The sequence below is a fragment of the Saimiri boliviensis genome, chromosome 18 (assembly GCF_048565385.1).
Source record: "Saimiri boliviensis isolate mSaiBol1 chromosome 18, mSaiBol1.pri, whole genome shotgun sequence".
In the NCBI taxonomy this organism is placed as follows: Eukaryota; Metazoa; Chordata; class Mammalia; order Primates; family Cebidae; genus Saimiri; species Saimiri boliviensis.
Genome location: NC_133466.1, coordinates 47,402,675 through 47,425,171, shown reverse-complemented (window position 1 = coordinate 47,425,171; position 22,497 = coordinate 47,402,675). Strand labels below are relative to the sequence as shown.

Below are 22,497 nucleotides of genomic sequence, written 5' to 3'. Positions count from 1 at the left end.
GGGCGCTCCTGCCCACAGCTGAGATTCGTCGGGATTAGCTGGGAGCCTCCCCCTGCCTTGTTGCTGGCTCCACAGAGAAACACAGGCCTGGAAGATAATGGCAACCAGCAGGGTGGCAATAATCTGGCTCCAGCATCTCTGCTGGGGCTTCCCAGTTTACCAAACGCTCATGTGGTCTCTTGACAACCTTGGGAAGTGTGCGTGTTGGGAGACAGCGTCCCTGCTTCCAGATGAGGAAAAAGAAAAACAAGGGTGATTTAGATGATGTGCAATGATCCTGTTTCTGTTGCTGAGGCTGGAACGTGGTGACAGCCATGGCTGACTGCAGCCTTGACCTCCCAGGCTCAAGCGATTCTCCCACTAAAACCTCCTGAGCAGCTGGGACCACAGGCACGTGCCAAGATGTCCAGCTTTTTTTTTTCTCATAAATAGAGATAGGACCTCACTATATTGCACAGACTGGTCTGCAATTCCTGAGCTCAAGCTATCCTTCCTCCTCAGCCTCCCAAAGTGCTGAGATTACAGGCATGAAGCACTCCACCCAGCCCGTATGTTTCTTGAACTCCTGACCTCAGGTGATCTGCCCACCTCAGCCTCTTAAAGTGCTGGGATTACAGGCGTGAGCCACTGCGCACCGCCCCATCTCTTTCTTTTATAGTGAAAATAACATTTTGTGAAAAGTACTGTGTGTTCTTTACACATTTAAGATTACACTATTAAAAGCTGAGATCTCAGTTTTTAATAGTATTGCAAATCTGCCTTTTTTTTTTTTTTTTTTTTTTTTTTTTTTTTTTTTTTTAATAGATGGAGTCTCCCTCTGTCTCCCAGGCTGGAGTGCAGTGGAGCAATTTCGGCTCACTGCAACCTCCACATCCTGGGTTCAAGCGATTCTCCTGCCTCAGCCTCCTGAGTAGCTGGGACTACAGGTGCATGCCACCATACCTGGCTAATGTTTTGTATTTTTAGTAGAGATAAGGTTTCACCATGTTAGCCAGGATGGTCTTGATCTTCTGACCTCCTGATCCGCCCACCTTAGCTTCCCAAAGTGTTGGGATTACAGGCATGAGCCACTACGACCAGCCTATGTATTTTTTTTTCTGTATTTTCAGAAATCTCTTTGTTTCTCTCTATATATAAAGCATTGTTACTTTATGTTCTCTCTGATAATTGCAGTGTCTGTGTCTGCAGTCTACCTGTTGTTTCTGCTGGGTCTCAGAGTGTATTGTTTCCTTGCGGTGTTTTTGAGTTTTGAAAACTGGAGATCTCATTTTCTTTTCTTTTCTTTCTTTCTTTTTTCTTTCTCTTTTTTTTAGAGATGGGGGTCTCTCCCTACATTGCCCAGGCTGGTCTCGAACTCCTGGCCTCAAGTGCCGGGATTCCAGGCATGAGTTACCACGCCCAGTCGAGATGTTCCTTTTCCTTGGAACTTGAGCAACACAAAATCCTGAGGCCTGGTGGGTTGTGTTCCCCTGGGGCAGATTCTCAACCATGCACACTTCTGCCCCCAAGGACACATTTCAACATCCCAAGACATTTCTGGGTGTCACAGCTGTGTGTGCACACGCATGTATGTCCCTGCACATGATATGGGCACTTCAGGGATAGAGACCAGGGATGCTGCTCATATCCTGCAGGGAGACTGACCCACCAGCGTCACCAGGGCGGGCTCCAGGCAGGATCTGCCTGTGCCTCTGCCAGTCACCTAGACCCTGCCACCCGGGGCCACTCTACCTTCTCCCCTCATGGTCTCCAAGGCCACACTGTAGCCTGATTTCAAACTGTAACTTGGAGGACCAATTTTTCTTCACCTTGCATGGAACCCCAAGGCTGAGAGGCAGTTGTTCCAGAGGTGCCAGCCCATCTCACGTTTCTGCTTTAGCTGCAGGGTCCAGCTCTGTGTGGGTAGTCTCCTGATGAAGTCACCCTGGGACAGACACTGTTCTGTCTCCTGCTTCCAGTCCTGTAAAGTTGCCGGGAAACCCCAGGGCATGGGAGGCATCCTCAAAGTCAGATGTGGGCAGGCCCTGGTGGGCAGACCCCAGCCTCCTATCAGGGAGGGAGGATTCTCCTGGTCTGCCGCTGGCCTACCCACTGTGCTGCCATCCACCTGGTGCTGGGGCTGTGGGGCACAGGCCTTCAGGACCCACTTCCTTTCCTGCCAGGAGGTCCAGTCCTGGTGTCTTTATGTCCCCAGGAAAGCCCACTACCATCCTCAGGGGAGGAGGGCAGCTGCATGCTGGGCTGGCTTGGGCCTGTTCTGGGACACCCCTGCAGACCGGGTGCAGGTGGGGACATGGCTCTGTGGGGTTGCAGTGGGTAGATGAGTGTGGAGCTGGATTCCGGAAAGGAATTGACCACTGCCTCTTAGGACCCCTCTTCTGAGACAGGGGTGCCTTGTGGGACAGTGCTCCAAAGTGCCCTGGGCACAAGGGGTCCCTGCACCCCCCACACACTGACGTTGCACTGGGGTCCCTGCACCCCCCACACACTGACTCTGACTCTGCATTAGGGTCCCTGTGTCCCTTTCATACTGACCCCTCATTGTGGTCCCTGCACCCCACAAACACTGACCTTGCATTGGAATCCCTGTACCGCCCCACACACTGAGCCCGCATTGGGGTTGCTTCACCCCCCACACTGACCCTGTGGTCTGCACAGGGTCCCTGTGCAGGGATCCTGGACTGCAGAACCCATCCGTGATGTTGCTATGCCCTGGCTCTGGTGGCGCTCAGTACCTCCAGGCCAGGCTCGGCAGGTGCCCCCAACCAGTACCTACCCCAGCACACCAGGAGTAGGCCTGGGCGGAGGGCAGGGAGTGATACCCAAGGGGACCTGCCCCAGCATCCTCCTGTACACTGGGGGTTCTCATTGTCTTTGGCTCAGGGAAGTGGCTTCTCCTGAAACCTGGGTTGGGCATGGCATAAAAAGGGGGGTGAGCAGGACCCCAGACCTTAGGAATCCTGAGTGGAGGGCAGAAAGGCTCTGCCTGTGACGTATCTGGGAGCTGTCTGGGGGCGCAGAGTGACCCCCTTCCTGGGGACAGGCCCTCCTGGGGAGATAGGCTCACAGGTTGTTGTGTGGGACTCAGCGTGGGGCAGCATCCTGGCCAGGATGAGGAAGGCCAGGACAGGGCTGGGGCGTCTGCGGGAGGCACACGCATGCCAAGCTCCCTGATCTGCTGCAGCCAGACTCCCTCAGCCTTGGCCGGGACCAGAAATCCGACGGCCATCCCTGCCAGGCTAGCATACCCCCGCTTAGAGGCCACCCCACCCCCCATCTGCTCCCATCCAAGCGACAGCCACCCTGTCCTGGTGCCCTGGGGAGGGGAAAGCTGGCCTTGGACCCGCATCGCAGCCTCCCGCACCCTCTGCTGGCCGTTTTCGGAGGTGCAGCCTGGCGTGAGCGGCGCCTTTCCCTGGAGAGGGGGCCCAGGGCAGCACCGCTGGAAACCGCTGGAAATCGCTGGAAGCCGCTGGGGTGGCCAGAGATCTGCTAACTCATCGAGGGTTCACCCCACCCCGTGTCCACTGACAGCGGCAGCAGTAGCTGCAGGCTATGCAGACTCAAGAGAGCCCCAGCCCATGTCAACACCAGGGGCCAAAACCGAGTCCAGGGCTCAGCGCGAGGTCAGCCTGGGGCAGGCCTGGGGAGCCCGATGGCAAGGGGGCCAGGAAGGCGCCAACTCAGGGACTGCGCCTGGGCCTGCCGGGGGTCTCCAGACAGAGAGGATGAGTGTGACGGGGTGCCTGCTGTCGCAGGGCTGAGTGCCAGGCCGGCCCTGGGGGCCCTGGGGCTAGATGAAGGTGGAGTCCAGAGCCCCCCTCGTCCTGCTGGCTCAGGACGGGGCCTCAACAGCTGCTTAATGGGCGTGACTCCTCCTGCTCCAGCTGCGTGATGCGCTCCCTCTTCTTGGCCACCTCCTGGGTGAGGAGTCGGTTCTGCTCCTTTGGCATGAGGATGGTCTGCTGCTGCCAGCACGGGGCGAGGTGGACGTCAGGGCAGGGCAGGGGGGCCCAGAGGAGGAGTGGGCAGGGCCCGGCTGGCACAGGCCGCAGCCAGCAGCTCCCCCAGGCCCCGGGACATCTCGTGTCCCTCGGGCAGTAGCCCCCCAGTGGCCGGGGACTCCCTGTGGCCCCAAAGTCCGTGCAGCCTCCGCTCTAGCCCAGGCTGCACTGGCGCTCCGGCACTCCTGCTGCTGCTGTTGGTACCAGTCACTGCCCTGAGCCATCATCTCTGAACCCTGCAGCAGCACCTCCTCCTGCTCCAGCTCCTTCACCTGCTTCGGCAGGCCGAAGCCCACGCCGCCGGTGATGGTGAGCCTCCGACGTTCCCCCCAGGCACCGGGCTGCCGGGCAACCCCTGATTCCGTCTCCAGGGCCTGCAGGCCACTGCACCTGCTTCTGTGCTCTGGCTCCATTCCCGCGCAGCGCTCTGGGGCTACTAGGGCTCTGCGGGGCAGGGTGTCGCCTGGTCAGGGGACACAGCTGCTCCGGGCTGCGGGTCCGCACTGCTGGGGCCGGCCGGAGAGCACGCATGCCCAGGGGCAGGGCCTTCCTCTCCAGGACAGGCCATGGCTAGTAGCGGGGCACTGACACCAGGAGCTGCAGCCGCGGCAGAGGCGGCAGCCGTGGCTGGTACCCTGGGGTGCCGTGGCGTGCTTGGGGCCCGGGGCTCCATCAGCCTCAACAGCGAGGTGCGCAGGCCGGCCACGCAGTGCTTGAAGATCAAGTCGCCGCTGGCCGGGGCAACCTGGCACAGACCCTGGAGCACCCCGCGGAGCAGCTCGCGCGCGTCAGCATTCTGTCAGTGGGACTCGATCTTGGGCAAGTGCAGCAGCCGCTGGTCATCCAGGATGTGGAACAGGGTGCGCTGGCTCTGCAGGAAGGCTCGGAGCAGTCCCTCGTTGCTGGGCGAGGGGGCAGGCTCGGAGGGAGGCAGTTAGCTCTGCTCAGCCATCATAGCTTGGGTCTCCTCTCCACCCGCCTTTGTTCCCGCGTGGCCCCATGGCTGGGCCGTCTCGGTGCGCTCCTGTATTTATTTTTAATAGATAATAAAATAATAAAATGGATTGTGTTGCCCAGGCTGGTCTCAAATTCCTTGGCTCAAGGGATCCTCCCACCTTGCCCTCCAGAGCGTTAGAATTACAGGTGTGAGCTGCTGCACTGGACAAAGAGAAATTTTATAGGCAGAACACTGTTGAGCCTTGCCATGGCATGATAATGTGGTTTCATTTTAATTTCTCCCCTTCAAATGTTTCTCTTTTTTAAAATTATTGTTTTTGGCCAGGCGTGGTAGTGTAAGCCTCTAATTCCAACACTTTGAGAGGCTGAGGCAGGAGGATCCATTGAGCCCAAGAGTTTGAGGTTACTGAAGCTATGATTTCACCACTGCACCCCAGCCTGGGCAAAGAGTGAGACCCTATCTCTATGCTTTTTTAATTTACATAATTGTACATAATTATAATTGTACATAATAATTATACATATTGTGATGTTTCAGTACGTGTACCTCCAAATGTTTCTGGGTGTGGGTATGAAGGGTCTCTGTTTCCTGATAATCACAACACAGTGTTGATTTTTACGTATCAATCCTTTTTCATGTTAATGTCAACTGAGAGGAAATGTTTGTAGATCATAAGCAGAAATACAGTTTGTTCAATCGGCAATCATTTATCATCTCTTGGTATGTGCCAGATCCTTGTTTATCAGGGCTGGAGCTCTCTATCCTTGAAGAATTGCCCTCTATTTCTTTGAAAACACTTATAAAACTAGAGAGTAACTGTCAAGGAGGAGGACTTGTTATGTGCAGTGAGGACAGGGAGTCGAGCTTCTGAATTCTTAGTACACATTGGAAGGCTCAAAATATGTTTGCTGAGATATGGAATGAACTTCAATGCCCATCAGTAGTGGATTGTGTAGAGAAAATGTGGTACGTATGCACCATGGAATACTACACAGCCATAAAAACGATCATATCTTTCACAGCAAGGATGGAGCTGGACACCGTTATTCTAGGCGAACTAATGTGACAATAGAAAACTGAATGCCAGCCAGGCATGCTGGCTCACATCTGTAATCCCAGAATTTTGAAAGGCTGAGGCAGGTGGATTCTATAAGGTCAGGAGTTTGAGACCAGCCTGGCCAACATTGTGAATCCTGTCGCAACTAAAAATACCAAAATTAGCCAGGCATAGCAGCAGGTGCCTGTAATCCCAGCCACTTGGGAGGCTGAAGCAGGAGAATTGCTTGAACCTGGGAAGCAGATATTGCAGTGAGCCAAGATCATGCACCACTGAACTTCAGCCTGGGCAAAGGAAGAAAGAAGAAGAAGAAGAAAGAGAAGAAGAGGAAGAGGAAGAGGGAGAAGGAGAAGAAGAAAAAGAGGAATAAGAAGAAGAAGAAGAAGAAGAAGAAGAAGAAGAAGAAGAAGAAGAAGTAGAAGAAGAAGAAGAAGAAGAAGAAGAAGAAGAAGAAGAAGAAGAAGAAGAAGAAGAAGAAAAAGAAGAAGAAAGAAGAAGAAGAAGAAGAAGGAAAAAGAAGAAGAAGAAGGAGGAAGAGGAGGAGGAGGAGGAGAAGAAGAAGAAGAAGAAAGAAGAAGAAGAAGAAGAAGAAGAAGAAGAAGAAGAAGAAGAAGAAGAAGAAGAAGAAGAAGAGGAAGAGGAAGAGGAAGAGGAAGGAGGAGGAGGAGGAGGAGGAGGAGAAGGAGGAGAAGGAGGAGGAGGAGGAGAAGGAGGAGACGGAGAAGGAGAAGAGGAGGTGGAAGAAATGCCCCACTTTATCACTTATAAGTGGGATCTAAACATTAAGTGCACATGGACACAAAGAAGTGAACAATAGACACCTGGCCCTACTTGAGTGTTGTGAGTGGGAGGAGGGTGAGGGTCAAAAAGCTGCTTATAGGGTACTGTGCTTATTACCTGGGTGACAAAATAATCTGTACACCAAAACCTGAGACACACACAATTTACCTACGTAAAAAACCTGCACACGTGCCGCCGAACCTAAGATAAAAGTTGGAAAGAAAAACAGAAAACAAGAAAACTAACATGTTTGCTGAAGAATGTGTGAAACTGTTAAAATATGTGTTCCTCACATAGCGTACAAAGCAGGTATTGCTTTGCTTAGGGGGATTATCTGTAAGATACAGGGATGCTATTCCGAGTTAGGGGAAACGCTGACACTCACTCTCCTGGTTAACTTCGGTGCTGTCTCCAGTGCACTTCATCTGCCAGTAACCACGTGTGTTTATGGACAACACACACACCCCGGAAATAGCTCTCCCTGGACACGTATGGGTTCAACATTCCTGGTTTCAGCCATTCACATGTTTCCCTATAGAGGTGTGGCTACATTGTTCCCAGTTATTTATTGTCCTGAGGTATCACTGTTTAATGTACATTTCCATATGATGGAAATTGTGCGACCCGCAGAGACCCTTCCCAAAGCAAATGAGAGCGAGGAGTTGTTAAGCCGAGTCCAGGTTTATTGGGATCTGTGGGCAACCCAGGCGGGAGGGGAGCTGAGCTGCACCCAGCAGCTGCCGGAGAGGGTTTTTATAGGGGCGGCGGCCTGTTTAGGCGAGGTGTTGCGGAGTGATTGGTGGAAGGGAGAGCAGAGGAGGGTTTTCTGCGTGCCAGAAGGGGATTGGTCACCTCTTGGTGGGCTTAGGTTTGAATTTTATTGGCTGTCTTGTTTCTAGGCAGACTACTGCAACTGCCAAGGGGTGGGTGATGGGGGTTGGCTTTAGGTTTGGCGGGTTAAGGCTGAGCAGTGATTGGTCGCCCTGCGCTACCAGGCAGAATAGGGTCTGCAGGCGGACTCCAGGAAGTGAGGGACAAAATGGAGGACTGTGGGTTTTTCTACCAAACATTCCCGACTCCTTAAAAAGGAAAAAGGGCGACGAAGTCATTCTGGCTACTTCCTGCTGGACTTGGGCGAAGAGGGGCCATCTTAAGGAGTCTGGGAGATTGGCAGAGGGGTGTAGGTGTAGTTTGGTGTTGGGTGGCTGGATACCGGCTGCAGCATCATTTGGTTGATGGTAACTCGGGTTAGTTCTTGAAACCGACGTTGGAGGAACTGGAAAAAACAGGGAGCAATGAATAAAACAAGACAGGTAATTAGTAAGGGACCAAGTAGTGGGGATAGAAGGGTGTACATGGAAGACGACCACCATGCGGAGGCCTCTGTTGAAAACTTATAATTTTGGAGGCTGGTTTTGATTTTTTGGAGATTTTCAATTTGCGTTCCTACCAGTCCAGATTTGTTGACATAGTAGCAGCATTCCTCTTGTAGGAAGATGCAGGTTCCTCCACGCTCCGCCGTAAGTAGATTCAGTGCCCTCCGATTTTGTAGGGCTACCTGGGCGACCAAGGTGATCTGTCGTTGGAGAGATGCTAGAGACGCCGCTGAGTCCTCGATGGCTGCCTGAAGTTGTGAGGAAAGGCGAGCCAGAGCTTGGTGAGAATGGAACAATGCCCCTCCTCCCAACCCAGCGGCCAGCGCAGAGCCTGTAAGGGACAGGCCCACAGCCACCTGGAGGAAGGCCGCCCTTTGGGCGCGATGAGACAGAGCCTGTGGGACCTGTAGTAGGAGGAACTCAGCCGGGGAGTAGACAGTGAGTCGAGGTACTAGGGTGACTGGAAGGCATAAGAGGGTTGGGGGCTGGCTAGTAGATAGGGTTTTTGTTAGGGTGCCATTGCACCAGAAGAAGATGCCCCTTGGAGCGGTTAGGCTGGTTGAAACCCGCCTGGTGTGGTTGCAATAGGAATAATTGTGGCCTCGGGAGTAGCAGGCCGGGAGTTGAGACTCAGGTAAGGCATAGAGTTGTACGTTAGGAATGGGAGTAAAGGGGTTAGATGATTCCGGAGCATTACGCGGAAAGGGAACCGGTACCCACGATTGGATTTGTGTGACTTTGATGGCTGAAGGGGTGGCAAGGATGACCGTGTAAGGGCCTTCCCACCGAGGAACTAGAGGCTTTGGGGTAAGGGTTTTTATGAGGACCGAGTCTCCAGGGGAGATTCCCTTGGAGCTGGTAGGGGGATTAGAGGGGTGAGGTATGGAGGAGTTGGCGTGCTCCCTGAGGAGGTTTCTGAGGAGGGTGAAGTAAGGGAGATAATTTTCCAGGGGTGTTGTGTTTGGAGGTGGAGGGGTGGATAACAGAAAGGGGCGCCCGTAAAGAAGTTCGAACGGGCTGAGCTGTGATGAGCCCCGTGGACGTGCCCGCAACCTGGCAAGGGCTAGGGGAAGTAGGGTGATTCACGGCTGTTGGAGTTTTAGGGAGAGTTTGGTGAGCTGCTCCTTGATGAGCCCGTTGGCTCGTTCTACCTTACCAGAAGATTGAGGATGGTAGGTAGCGTAGAGTTTTTACTGGACTCCTAGGGAGGTAGAGGCAGCATTAGTGACTTTGGGAGTAAACAAGAGGTAATGTTTTAGATTAGATGGTGGGAGGTAATGTTTTAGATTAAATGGTGGGCTAAACGATGAGTAGAGGAAGGGGGAAGTGGAGAGAAAGAGAGAGAGAGAGAGAGAGAGAGAGAGAGAGAGAGAGAGCGAGAGACAGAAGGGGTGCTTGTGGTTACAGAGGGTGGTTGGAGGTGGGCGGGAACTATGGCGGCCATAACAGGAACCTGGGAAGGACGGGCTGTGCCACGGTTAAAGGTGCGGGGCGGGCAGCCCCCTTCCCCCCTGTGATAAGTAAGAAGGGGACACTCTACCCGCTACCTGAAGTGACACCCTGGGCCAGGCAAGGGTAACCGGGGTTGAGGAGCCAGGGCCTCTCTAGTTTAAGAGCCCCAGCAACTCGGGACAGAAACCCCCGGAAGAATTCGACTTCCGTGCACTCTGGTCGGAAACCGGATCATCCAGGGTTGCCCCGCGTGATTCAATTCCTCTGCCAAGAATGGCCGAGGCCTTGGACGCACTGGGGCAATCTGCCAATGTCCCGTGAGCTGACAAAGGGGGCAAGGCTTAGTGGGCGGACGGGGTCGTGGGCAGTCGGAAGCCCAGTGACCCTCATTTCCGCATTTGAAGCAAGCTCCCGGGGGGGGGGGGCGCTGACTGCCACCAGATTTCCCACCTCCTGCTGGCCGCAGAGCTGCTACCAAGGCTTGGGTTTGTAGAGTGACCTTCTGCATCATTTGGGCCTGGCGGGCTGCCTCTGCCGCATCCTCCCGGGCATTAAAGGCCATTTTCACCAGGTCCTGTATGGGGGTTTCCGGCCCATCCTCAACCTTTTTTAATTTTTTTCGGATATCAGGGGCAGACTGTGAGATGAAATGGGAGGCGAGAACAGTTGTCCCGTTTTGGGACGCGAGGTCTAGCCGGGTGAAGCGAACAAGGGCATCTTGCAAGCGGCCGAGAAAGAGAGCGGGATTTTTATCTGGTCTCTGAGTTATTTCTGTGAGCTTATCATAGTTTACCACCTTATTGGAGACAGTATCCATGCCCCGTAGGAGATATTGGAGCATGCGATCGCGAGCTGGGATGTTGGATCCTGGCCCCTCCTGATAATTCCACTGGGGGTCTGTGCTAGGGAGAACTTCAGCTCCAACGGGGACCTGGTTGGGGTTTATAGCATGGTCTCTGTTAGTTGCATGCCTAGCTGCTGCTAGGATGTGCTCATGCTCCTCGGCGGAAAGAGTGGAGGTGCAAATGACATGGATATCATGCCAAGTGAGACTATAGGCCCGAGTAAGGTACTGAAACTCCTTAATATAGGTGGAGGGGTCGGCTGAGAAAGATCCAAGTCGGCGGTCGATTTGAGCCAGGTCTTGGAGGGAGAAAGGAACGTGAACTTTGACGAGTCCTTCCGCCCCGGCCACTTCATGAAGTAGCGCCAAGACAGTCGGTGGGTGGGAACGAGTACGGGCCGCAACTGGAGAACTTAAAGGGGGTGGTACCGCAACAGTTGGAAGGGAGGAGGAGGACGAGGAAGGAGGAGGAGGAGGAGCTGTGGGAGTGGGGGCAGGGTCTGCAACTGGCGCAACAGTCGGAGGGGAGGAGAAGGACGAGGAAGGAGGAGGAGGAGCTGTGGGAGTGGGGGCAGGGTTTGCAACTGGCGGAGGAAGGGAGTTGGAGTGAGCAGGAGGGGGATGGGATAGGTGGTCAGGCAGCTCCTCCTGCTGTTCGTAAGGAGGGGGAGAGCTGACCTTGGGAGGTGTGCGAGCTAAGAGAACTTGATGAGTGGAACAGGAGGAGCAGAGGTCGGGGTGGAGACGCAAATGCCAAAAAGCCTGGACGTACGGCACCTCGCAATCCTTGCCAGTACGGCGACAAAATGGTCTAGGTCTTGTAGGATGTTGAAATCGAAAGTACTAGTCGGAGGCCAATGTGACCAGTTATTAAGCTGGTATTGGGGCCAGGCCACTTGGGACAGGAGGATTTGGGAGTAGCCCAACTGAGAAAAGTTGAGGAGTAAGCACCCGAGAGGGGTGTTGTTAGGAATTTGAGACTCCGTGTTCCCCATGGCACGTGTGGCAGGACCTTTCCTTTAGCGGGATTGGGCTAGAGTGGTGTGGGAAGAGGCGTCCCGTCTGTCCCACAGGCCCTCTAGAGGGTGATAGGAAGAGTCAGAGAAGGCGTCCCCCCGTCTGACCGTTCCTATAGTGGAAGTGGAAGTGGGGGAAGGACCAGAGGAGGCGTCCCTCGTCTGATCACTTCCAAGGCTCCTGGAGCCTGGTTGGAGGATCTGACTCTCGGGCCGGCCGGCGCTTGGCGAGGGATCCGTGGAGTGGGAGACGCAAAAGGAAAAGAGGCCACCACACACACCGCGGGGAAGATAGGCAAGCAAATGGACTTACCTTATCCGGAGCGTGGAGGCCAATTCAGAGGAAGGGGGGTCGCCGGAGGGAGGGGGCTGCTGGTGGACCAGCTGCCCACACCTCCCGGGTTTCGGCACCAAATGTGCAACCCGCAGAGACCCTTCCCAAAGCAAATGAGAGTGAGGAGTTGTTAAGCTGAGTCCAGGTTTATTGGGATCTGCGGGCAACCCAGGCGGGAGGGGAGCTGAGCTGCACCCAGCAGCTGCCGGAGAGGGTTTTCATAGGGGTGGCGGCCTGTTTAGGCGAGGTGTTGCGGAGTGATTGGTGGAAGGGAAAGCAGAGGAGCGTTTTCTGCGTGCCAGAAGGGGATTGGTCACCTCTTGGCGGGCTTAGGTTTGAATTTTATTGGCTGTCTTGTTTCTAGGCAGACTACTGCAACTGTCAAGGGGTGGGTGATGGGGGTTGGCTTTAGGTTTGGCGGGTTAAGGCTGAGCAGTGATTGGTCGCCCTGCGCTACCAGGCAGAATAGGGTCTGCAGGCGGACTCCAGGAAGTGAGGGACAAAATGGAGGACTGTGGGTTTTTCTACCAAACAGAAATTATATGATTTAATGAGGTTAATGAAGTTGGGGGTTTCATATAAGCCTCTGGCTGTACCTCTCAGAATAGAAACTCTGCTGTTGCCCTTTATGAAAATCCATCTTGGCCAGACCCAGTGCCTCATGCCTGTAATCCCAGCACTGTGGGAGGCCAAGGTGGGAGGAACATTTGAGGCCAGGAGTTTGAGACCAACCTGGGCAACATAACAAGACCCCATCTCTACAGAAGTAATAAAAATAAAAATAAATAAGCCAGGCATGGTGGCATGGACCTGTTGTTCCAGCTGCTTGGGAGGCTGATGTGGGAAGATCGCTTGAGCCCAGGACTTTGAGACTGCAATGAGCTATGGTCATGCCACTGCACTCCAGCTGGAGCCATAGTCTTATATATGTGCAGTTTAATCTCTTAAGTACCACAGTGAGTATAATGGGAAAGTATATGAAATATCTGGGACAAAGCTTTTGAAATTGTTTTTCCATAGTACTTTCATTTTGCCTGTTTTTTTTTTTTCTTTTCTGTTTTTAAGCTGGATTTTTTTTTTTCAAATTGTGTCAATTATAAGAAAGTTGAGGTAGAAAATTTTCCAAAACAAGTTTATTTATTTATTTATTTATTTATTTATTGGAAATGCAGTTTTACTCTTGTTGCCAAGGCTGGAGCACAGTGCTGTAATCTCAGCTTGCTGCAAATTCTGCCTCCTAGATTTAAGTGATTCTCCTGCCTCAGCCTCCCAAGTAGCTGGAATTATAGACATGAGCCCCACACCAGGCTAATTTTAAAATTTTTAGTAGATAGAGGGTTTTACCATGTTGGCCAGGCTGGTCTCGAACTCCTGACCTCAGGTGATCCACGCACCTTGGCCTCCCAAAGTGCTAGAATTACAAGTGTGAGCCACCATGCCCAGCCCATTTCCTTAGTTGAAGGAAGGAAGCTTGGTAAGTTGAAATGAAGCTGGAAAATTACCTTGGAGGTAATTTTCAAAAAAATTAGAAGCAACTGTGAAAACTTGTGTTTTGAATGGAACTGTTAGAAGTGTTTGAAGCTGGAAAGTGGTCAGAACCTCTCACTGCTGTCGTGCTGCCCTTACAGTGCTACAAGTATTGGCAAAAGCCCACATCAAAAGTTGTGATAATAAGAATGGCTCAGCACTACCTACTAGGATGGTTAGAACCAAAACTAAACAAAATGGACAGCAAATGCTGACGTTGCTGTTAGGAATGCAAAATGGTGCAGCCACTGTGGAAAGCAGTTTAGCAGGTTCTCAAAAGATTAAACATAGAACTACTGTATTACCTGGAAATTTCACTTCTAGGTATACATTTAAAATAATTGAAACAGGACCTCAAAGAGATACTTGTACACTCATGTTCATAGCAGCACTATTCTGACTCTCTCTCTCTCTCTCTCTCTCTCTCTCTCTCTCTCGACAGAGTCCCACTCCGTTGCCCAGACTGGAGTGCAATGGTGTGACCTCAGCTCACTGCAACCTCGGCCTCCCGGGTTCAAGCAATTCTCCCGTCGCAGCCTCTGAAGTAGCTGGGACTACAGGCACGCACTACCACAACTGGCTAATTTTCGTAATTTTATTACAGATGGGGTTTTACCATGTTGGCCAGGCTGGTCTCAAACTTCTGACCTCAGGTGATCTTCCCACTTTTACCTCCCAAAGTGCTAGGATTAGAGGTGTGAGCCACTGTGCCTGGTCAGCAGCAATCTCCTCAATAACCAAAGGTGGAAGTAACTCGAGTGTCCATCAATAGATGAATAGATGAACAAAACGGTGCATATACATCTAATGGAATATTGTTCAGCCTTAAAAGGAAGGCAGTTTTGATATTTTCTCTACCATGACGGACCTTGGAAGCATTCTGCTTCATGAAATAAGCCAGACACAGGAGGGCAGCTGTTGTGTGATTCCACTTGCATGAGGTGCCTACTGGCTGTTGTATGATTTCACTCGCATGAGGTAAATTCATAGGGACAGAAAGTAGAATGCCAGAGGCTGGGGAAAGTTGGAAAGGGGAAGATATTGTTTAATGGGTACAGAATATTTGCTAGGTATGATAAAATAGTGTTGGGTTACAAATAGTGGTGCCAGTTACACAGCAATGTGAATTTATTTAATGCAACTGAATTGCATATTTAGGAATAGTAAAAATGATAAATATTGTTATGTATATTGTACCACAATTTTAAAAAGTGAGGCCAGGTGCTGTGGCTCACACCTGAATCCCAGCACTTCGCGAGGCTGAAGCAGGTGGATCACTTGAGCTCAGGAGTTTGAGACCAGCCTGGGAAACATGGCAAAACCTTATCTCTACAAAAAATACAAAAACTAGCCAAGCGTGGTGGCACATGACTGTACTCCCAGCTACTCTGGAGGCTAAGGTGGGAGAATTACTTGAGCTCAGGAGGTGGAGGCTGTAGTGAGCCACAATCATGCCACTGCACTCCAGCATGGGTGGCAGAATGAGATCTTGTCTCAAAAAAAAAAAAAAAAATTGTCAATCTAGAGTAGCGGCTTTTTCTTTTCTTTTCTTTTTTTTCAGATAGGGTCTTACTTTGCTTGTCACCCAGGCTGGAATGAAGTGGTGCAGTCATAGCTCACTGCCACCTCCATTTCCTGGGCTCAAGGGATCCTCCTGCCTTGGCTAGGAGTGCTAGGATTATAGGTGTGGGCTACTGCACCTGGCTGGAGCAGTGGTTCTTAGTGTGCCTCCCTGACCACCAACATCAGGATCATCTGGGAGCTTGTTAAAAATGCAGATTTTCACTGGCTGGGCATGGTGGCTGGAATTAGAACTGGGCACTGCAGTGAGGACATCCGGATTACAGGCAGCTGTCTAAGACTTCATACTTTGTAGGTTTGCAAATAGCCTCTTAGGTATAATAAGCTCATCGTCTTGTGTCATTTTACAATATAGGTACCATTATACGATGTAAGTTTTTTTCCTGAGTTTATCAGAGGGCCTTTTTGGATTTTACAGTATTGATCTAGGCTGGGCATGGTGGCTCACACATGTAATCCCAGCACTTTCGGAGGCTGAGGCAAGAAGATCACTTGAACCTACAAGTTTCAGACCAGCCTGGGCAACAGGAGGAGACCCTGTCTGTACAAAAATATTATAAAGGCCAGGCATGGTGGCTCGTGCCTGTAATCCCAGCACTTTGGGAGGCTGAGGTAGGGGATCACCTGAGGTTGAGAGTTCAAGCCAGCCTGACCAACACGGAGAAACCCTGTCTCTACTAAAAATGCAAAATTAGCTGGGTGTGGTGGTGCATGCCTATAATCGCAGCTACTTGAGAGGCTGGGGCAGGAAAATCACTTGAACCCAGAAGGCAGAGGTTGCGGTGAGGTGAGATCGTGCCACTGCACTCCGGCCTGGGCAACAAGAGCAAAACTCCATTTCAAAATATATATATATTTTTTTTAATTAGCCCGGCATGCTGGCATGCTCCTGTAGTCCCTGCTACTTGGGAGGCTGAAGTGGGAGGATCATTTGAACCTGGAAGGTCACGGCTGCAGTGAGCCATGATTGTCCAGGCTGGGCAACAGAGTGAGACTCTGTCTTAAAAAAATAAAAAATGAAGGAAGCATTGGCCTAGCAGATTTGAAATGGCTGACTGTAATCTTCCCTTTAGCCCTGTCTAGCTGTATCCCACAGGTTTTGGTATGTTATCTTTCAATTTTTATTTGTTTCAAGAAACTTTTTGATTTCCATCTGAATTTCTCTGTTGACTCAATGATTATTCATTGAGTCAGCATGTTCTTTAATGTTGTTTAATTTCCATGTGTTTGTCTAGTTGCCAAAGTTTCTCTTGGTGTACATTTCTAGTTTTATTCCATTGTGTCCAGAGAAGATATCTGATATGATTTCAGTTTTTGAAAATTGATTGAAACTTGTTTTGTGGCTGAACACAGGCCCTCTGCCGGAAAACGTGAAAACATTCCTTGTGTTCATGAAAAGAGTGTACATTCTGTAGTGTTAGAATGCACTGTAAATATCTGTCAGCTTTATTTGGTCTAAAGTTCAGTTTAAATCCCGCTCTTTCTTGATTTTCTGTGTAGATGACCTGTCTAATCCTAAGGTTTGGATGTTGAAAGTCCCCACTATTATTGTATTGGAGTCTATCTCTCTGATTCAATGTAGTAATTTTACAGGCTGCTCTTTGTTAGAAAAGAAAATATTTGGGGGCTGCATTTCATTAAAAGGAAAACCTTACCCAGGACTTCCGCCATCTCACTGTCTGCCTAAATAATGTTTTCTTAACTCCTGTATCACCGACAGGGTCTGAGCCGGAATGAGGCGGCACAGAGAACCCGGACTGTGCAGAACGCTTTGTAGTAAAGACGTCTGAGCGGCAGCAGTGATCTCCAGTTTCCAAATGCAGCAGTGACATCTGACCTCACCGCAGGGTTCAGTGTCCAGCCCCAGGATGTCAGAGGTCTGAGCTGCGGTGTCTGTGCAGTAGGAGCAGGTGTCCCTCGGTGGAACCTGCTCTAGTGTGGGCTGCGGATTCTGTTCCTGGATGTGTAGTTTCCAGCCTGGTTCTGTGGCCTTCGCCCCAGTAAAATTAGCCCCCAACACCAGATATCCTGGTTTATGTGTAAAGTACAGAAATTTCTTTTCCGTAGTTTGCTCCAAGAAGTAAGCGAGAAATCAGTCTGCAAACCAGTGTCAGAGAGCAACACTGAGAGGTGTTCTTTGTGTGAGAGCTGCATCCTAAATTGTCTACCTGGCCTCTGCTCCATAGTGGAGAGAACAACAGGGAATCTCACGTCTCATAATTGATGATATACGTCCTCCCTTTTCTTTCTACGAGAAGAATGCTCTTTTAAATGAGGTTTGAAAACCCACCCGGTCCACCCACCCTGGGCACTCTGATCTCTGATCTCCGTGGATCCCAATCTGGTTGAGCAACAGGATTGCTGGCGGGGATTAGAAAATACTCAGGCAGGGCCGGGCGCGGTGGCTTACGCCTGTAATCCCAGCACTTTGGAAGGCCGAGGCGGGTGGATCACAAGGTCAAGAGATGGAGACCATCCTGGTCAACATGGTGAAACCCCGTCTCTACTAAAAATACAAAAAATTAGCTGGGCATGGTGGTGGGTGCCTGTAATTCCAGCTACTCAGGAGGCTGAGGCAGGAGAATTGCCTGAACCCAGGAGGCGGAGGTTGCGGTGAGCCGAGATCGCGCCATTGCACTCCAGCCTGTGTAACAAGAGCGAAACTCGATCTCAAAAAAAAAAAAAAAAAAAAAAAAAACAGAAAATACTCAGGCAGCTTCCTAGAACACCTGTCTCAGAGTCTTCTGCACAAGACCAAGGAATCACTTATATAACAAGTGCTACAAGTGAGGCTAATTCTCAGACACGTGGGATCCTGGTGTTCTAGATCTGGAGACCAGAAACATGAGCTCCAGCCTTGCCATAAATCCAGAATCTCTTGCTGGGCTCTGGATTTACTGGATCTCAGCACCATGTCCAGGTGATTCCTGTGCTCAAGGAAGTTCCTTGTCTAAGTGTCCTCTGGACATGGGGTCAGAACCGTGCGGTCTGCTCTGGGTATAGTCTGATGAGATCCCTTAGAACTGGAGGTCCAGGGTTCCATCCTTGCGCTCATTCTTTTCCACAGCGGGTCACTCCTTTGGTGTCTTCATCCATCCAGGCTTGAGGTTTTAAGTAGCATTTATATGGTGTGACCTCCTAAATCGATTTCTCCAGCCCAGTATATTTTTCCTTTCCCCTAAACTCTGGAATTGTCTGTCCGACTGGCATGTGAGCTCCCTCACCTGCGTTCCTAGCAGAAGTTTCTCCACTGAGTGCCTGGGATGTGCCCTCCTCCGTCTGCTTCTGCCAGAACCTCCCCATGTCCACTGACAGCAGCTCCACCCTTCCGTCTACTCACTCCTTTTACAACGATGGGTGTCCTTGATTCATCTTCCTCACACCACTGATACAATCCATTGGCAAATGCTGTTGTTCCATCTTAAAATGCGTCCAGAATCCCCTCACATCCCACTATTTCCCCTGCTCACACCCCAGTCAAGGTAATGACATCTCCAGCCTGGAATACTGCGCTCACTTCCTGCTGTTTTCCCTTCTGCCTCTCTTGTTCCTCACCTCTTAGTTTTATTCTTAGCATAGCAGTCAGAGATCTTTTAAAGGAGAAGTTGTACCATGTCCCTCTTCTGCTCAAAACTGTCCTCTACCACCCCAGCTGACTCAGAGAAAATGTCAGATGCCTCCCCACTCCCTGCAGGCCCACCTGCTCTGGCTGTCCCTCTGCCCTCACCTCAGTTTCTCTCTGTCCGGCCCTCCTGGGTTCCTTCCTCTTCTGGGAACACAGACACCCTCTTGCACTAGTGCATTTGAACTGGAGGTTCCCCTGTTGGGAAAGGACATCCCCAGACATCCTTGTGGCCAACTCTTTCCTAAAAGGTCACCTTTGCAATGTGGCACACGCTGTCCACCCAGCACAACAGCCGCCTTCCCTGTCCCCACTCCCCACACCCTGGCTCACCTGCCTCACAGCACTCACCACCTTCTAGCACTTTCTTTCTTTGCTCTGGCTACAGTGTATCCACCATCTGCCTCTTCCCACTGGAACACATGCTCCACAAGGTAAGAGATTTTTCTCATTTGACTTCAATTATGTTCACCAGATGCAGAACCATTCTGTCCTGTGTCTGACCCACAACCAAGGACAGTTGAATGAGTGATCACTGCAGGGGACCTCCCTGTTCTAAAGGCAATAGCTTTATTAACATAACCTCAGGCCAAATGCTGTTTTGTGGCAACTACAGCACAAGGTCCCCTCACACGGACATCGAGGCCACCTGTGCTTTTCTCAGCAGGGCTGTTTGTATGGCCCCCTCCCCCATGTCTCCTCCCACACCAACCCTCCCCCCAACACTGCAGGTCACCATCAGCCTTCTCTCTTCAGGGAAGTACAGTCCTTGAGGATGGGTCCAATTTCACAAACAAATCTACATCAAAATTAGACTCTGATTAGAGTCATGAGTTGGGTATTGGAGCCAGCAGCAAGAATACTGGAACCAGCGCAGGCAGAGGGCAGGAGAGCAGAGCAGAAGAGGAGCCCTGGAAGAAGGGCAGGAGCTGAAATGGTCTGAACATTTGTCTCAGAAAGTGCAGAGACTCCTGTGTGCAGGGGAGACCCTGGGTGATGTCTGACCCTCTGTGATCACAGCTCCAACTGGACAAGTTTCCACTGAAGGGACAAGGACAGTGGAGCCGTGAAGCTAACCCAGCTGAAGACTGACCACATGAAGCCCATGATGGACTGAACCGCAACTGGGCCCAGGCCCCATCCACACTCGGCTCCTCACAGCCCTCCCCACCCCCGCCTGCAACAAACTCGGCACAGCAAACACGTAGGTTCTGGAAGATTCTCAGGTCTTTATTTCCTCTCTCAAATTTTAGGAATTGATTTATTTAATTAACTCCTTAACCTCTCATGGCAAATATTTGAGAAAACAAATTTATATTCAGGTTCTTATTTTCAGTAGGGAAGTAAGAGGCTGCAGCTCAGTGCACCATGAAGTTGAGACAGAGATGGAGATGCCCAGCCCTGAGTCTCTAGCACAGGAAAGACGACTGGGGAGGGACACAGGTCAGCGTGGGGACAGGGGTCACAGTGGGCACGGGGTGGGCTGTCTCTCCACCTCCTGACATCATGCTAACAGTGACACAGACACATTCAGATGCCTTTGCAGAAAGAGATGCCAGAGGCTCTTGAAGTCACAAAGGGGGGGGGGGGTGTGAAGAAATCCTGTATCTCCGTCCCACACAAGGCAGCTGTCTCAGGCTACAGAAAACAATGAAGCAATTCAAGTCAGTCATGGTAAGTGATGACACTCTGAACAGCCACACACTCGAAACGGCCCAATCAAAGAATCTCCCTTACCCAGTCCTTTCCCATCTGCCCCGCCCCCACCCACTTGAGACCCCCAGAGTCTCACCTTTAGCAGTCATGAGAGACATGTCAGAGTCCTGGGCACTGCTGGTGCCTGGAGTGGAAGAAGCACAGGATCTGGCCAGAGGCTGCAGGACCCGTGGGACAGGAGGACTTGTGGTGTGGGTGGGCTCCTCCACATGCCTGCCCCCCCACTTATATACAACCTGAGATTCACGCCCTCTTTTTCCACTTGTGGGAAGAACGTGTCCTGTGAGGGTATAGAGAGGAGGCTGGGCCGTGAGATCTTTGAGGAGCCTCCTAGTCTTGGACCCCAGAGAAGTTTCCAGAATTATGACTCAGAACCTAGGGCAGGATCAGAAAACATGAGGAAAGCAGGTGTGTGTCCTGCACCACCCACCCTCCTAAGGTCTGTCCTTAGCAGGGACCTTCCCCTGACTCATGAATGCTGAAATCAGGACCCCAACACCACAATCACCAAGGTGATGAATCTGTCCTTCATTGTCACATGTGCTTCACAGAAGACCAAGTGCTGGCACACAGGGCCCCAGGCAGGGTCGGCCCATGTGTGGATGGTGCTTCCCAGTAACCAGGCAGGGACCACTTCTACCTGGGGCTTGAAACTGCCATGGGACAAGAAAACCCAGACCCCACCCCTCACCCCTTCCCTACCTAAGTGCCTCCTCCTCCACATCAAAGCAGCAACCACAGCTCCAGGGACCAGAGTTCCTGGGACAGCTAGGCCAGTGCCAATGCCCACAATGGGGATGGTGGGCTGGGGAGATGGCCCTGGGAAAGGAGAGAAAGGTGAGGGTCCCTGAGCCTAGGCCTCCGCCCTGACCCTGCTGGAAGGCTCCAGAAGGGCTTCTGCTTTCTCTGAGAAGAGATGTGACCCTCATCCCCCTCCTCACCCCACCTCAGGGTGAGGGGCTCTGGCAGCCCCTCATGCTGCACATGGCATGTGTATCTGCTTTTTTCCAGAAGGCACTACCACAGCCGCCCACTTCTGGAAGGTTCCATCCCCTGCTGGCCCGATCTCCACAAGCTGTGCCCTGAGTTTGGTCCTGCCCATCCCGCTGCCAGGTCAGGCACTTCACATCTCTCATGGGACACCCCAGCAGCGTCCTTGTGATCGTCCTGAGGATGGACACCTGGGGTGTGGAAGAAAGCACAGAATCCAGACACCAGCCTGGACGCAGGACCCTGGGATAATCTCTTATTCCTTGGAAAGTTCTAGTCTCTGAGGGAGGAACAGCGACTTCTGGTCCTGATCTGAGTGGAGGTCGAGGGACTCACAAAAGCTGAAATCAGACCTTCAAACACACTGAGTGTGAGGCAGAGAACAAGGCCTGAGGAAAAAAGTCACAAAGCTCAAGATGGATGCAGGGTTCAAGGGGAGCCCCTGATCAGTATTCCAGGGACACTCTTCCGCTCCATTTCCTGAGAGACGCCATCCCTTAATTGTCCTGGAGAGCAGAGGGAGCCCTCAAAGGAATCTCAGGAAAACTCATGCCATGCTCCATGCAAGGGAGGGCGATGTTCTCTGTGATCCTATTTTCCTCCCCTCCTCCGGGAGACCGTCCCGGGAGAGCTATAGGAAGTGGGGAAGGCTCCCCAGGGCCCCTGGGACCCCGCGCCGCCGCGTCTCCTCCCCGTTCTCCAGTTATCTGTGGCGGCGCTCCAGGCGCTCAGTCTCGAGGTAGGGTCTCGCCCTCTTCGCCGAACGGCCCACCTCCCACTCGCGCTGGGTGATCTGAGGTCCAGGAGCGCGGTTCCTCGTTCGGGGCAGTGAAGTTCTCGGCGTCCTAGGCTTGCGGGTCACACCCGCGGAGGAGGCCCCCTGGGGCCCCACGCGGCAGCCAGTCACCGACCGGACGGCCTGAGACCCTGGCCCCCCGCCCAGGGCAGCCCCGCGCCCGCCCCACCCACCCCGCGAGGACTTTGGAGCCTCTTGGTCACACTGTGTGCCTGAGGCCTGGCCAGGCATCTGTGTGTGGAAACCAGGGAGAGACCCCCAGGCTGCGCGCAGCCCCTTCCCCTTCCCTTCTCGTCCCGGAATCCCCTGAAAATGAACGGGGTAAAGGCGCTTGGGGCTCTCCCGGGTCGGAGGTCTGGGGGCTCCCGCGGCCTCGGGGTGGGTCTCGGACCTGAGACTCGAGGGAACCCGGCGTCGCCGGGGAGGGGGAGGGGTCGTGACTTG

The 22,497-nt window shown here is 52.1% G+C and overlaps 1 long non-coding RNA gene and 1 pseudogene across 2 annotated transcripts in view; one reads left to right on the top strand and one right to left on the bottom strand.

Moving 5' to 3' along the window:
* Nucleotides 1–22,497, top strand: part of LOC141581980 (uncharacterized) — a 1,111,619-nt gene that overhangs the window by 218,790 nt on the left and 870,332 nt on the right. The window lies entirely within an intron of this gene.
* LOC141582069 (suppressor APC domain-containing protein 2 pseudogene) lies at nt 3,849–4,956 on the bottom strand (annotated as a pseudogene).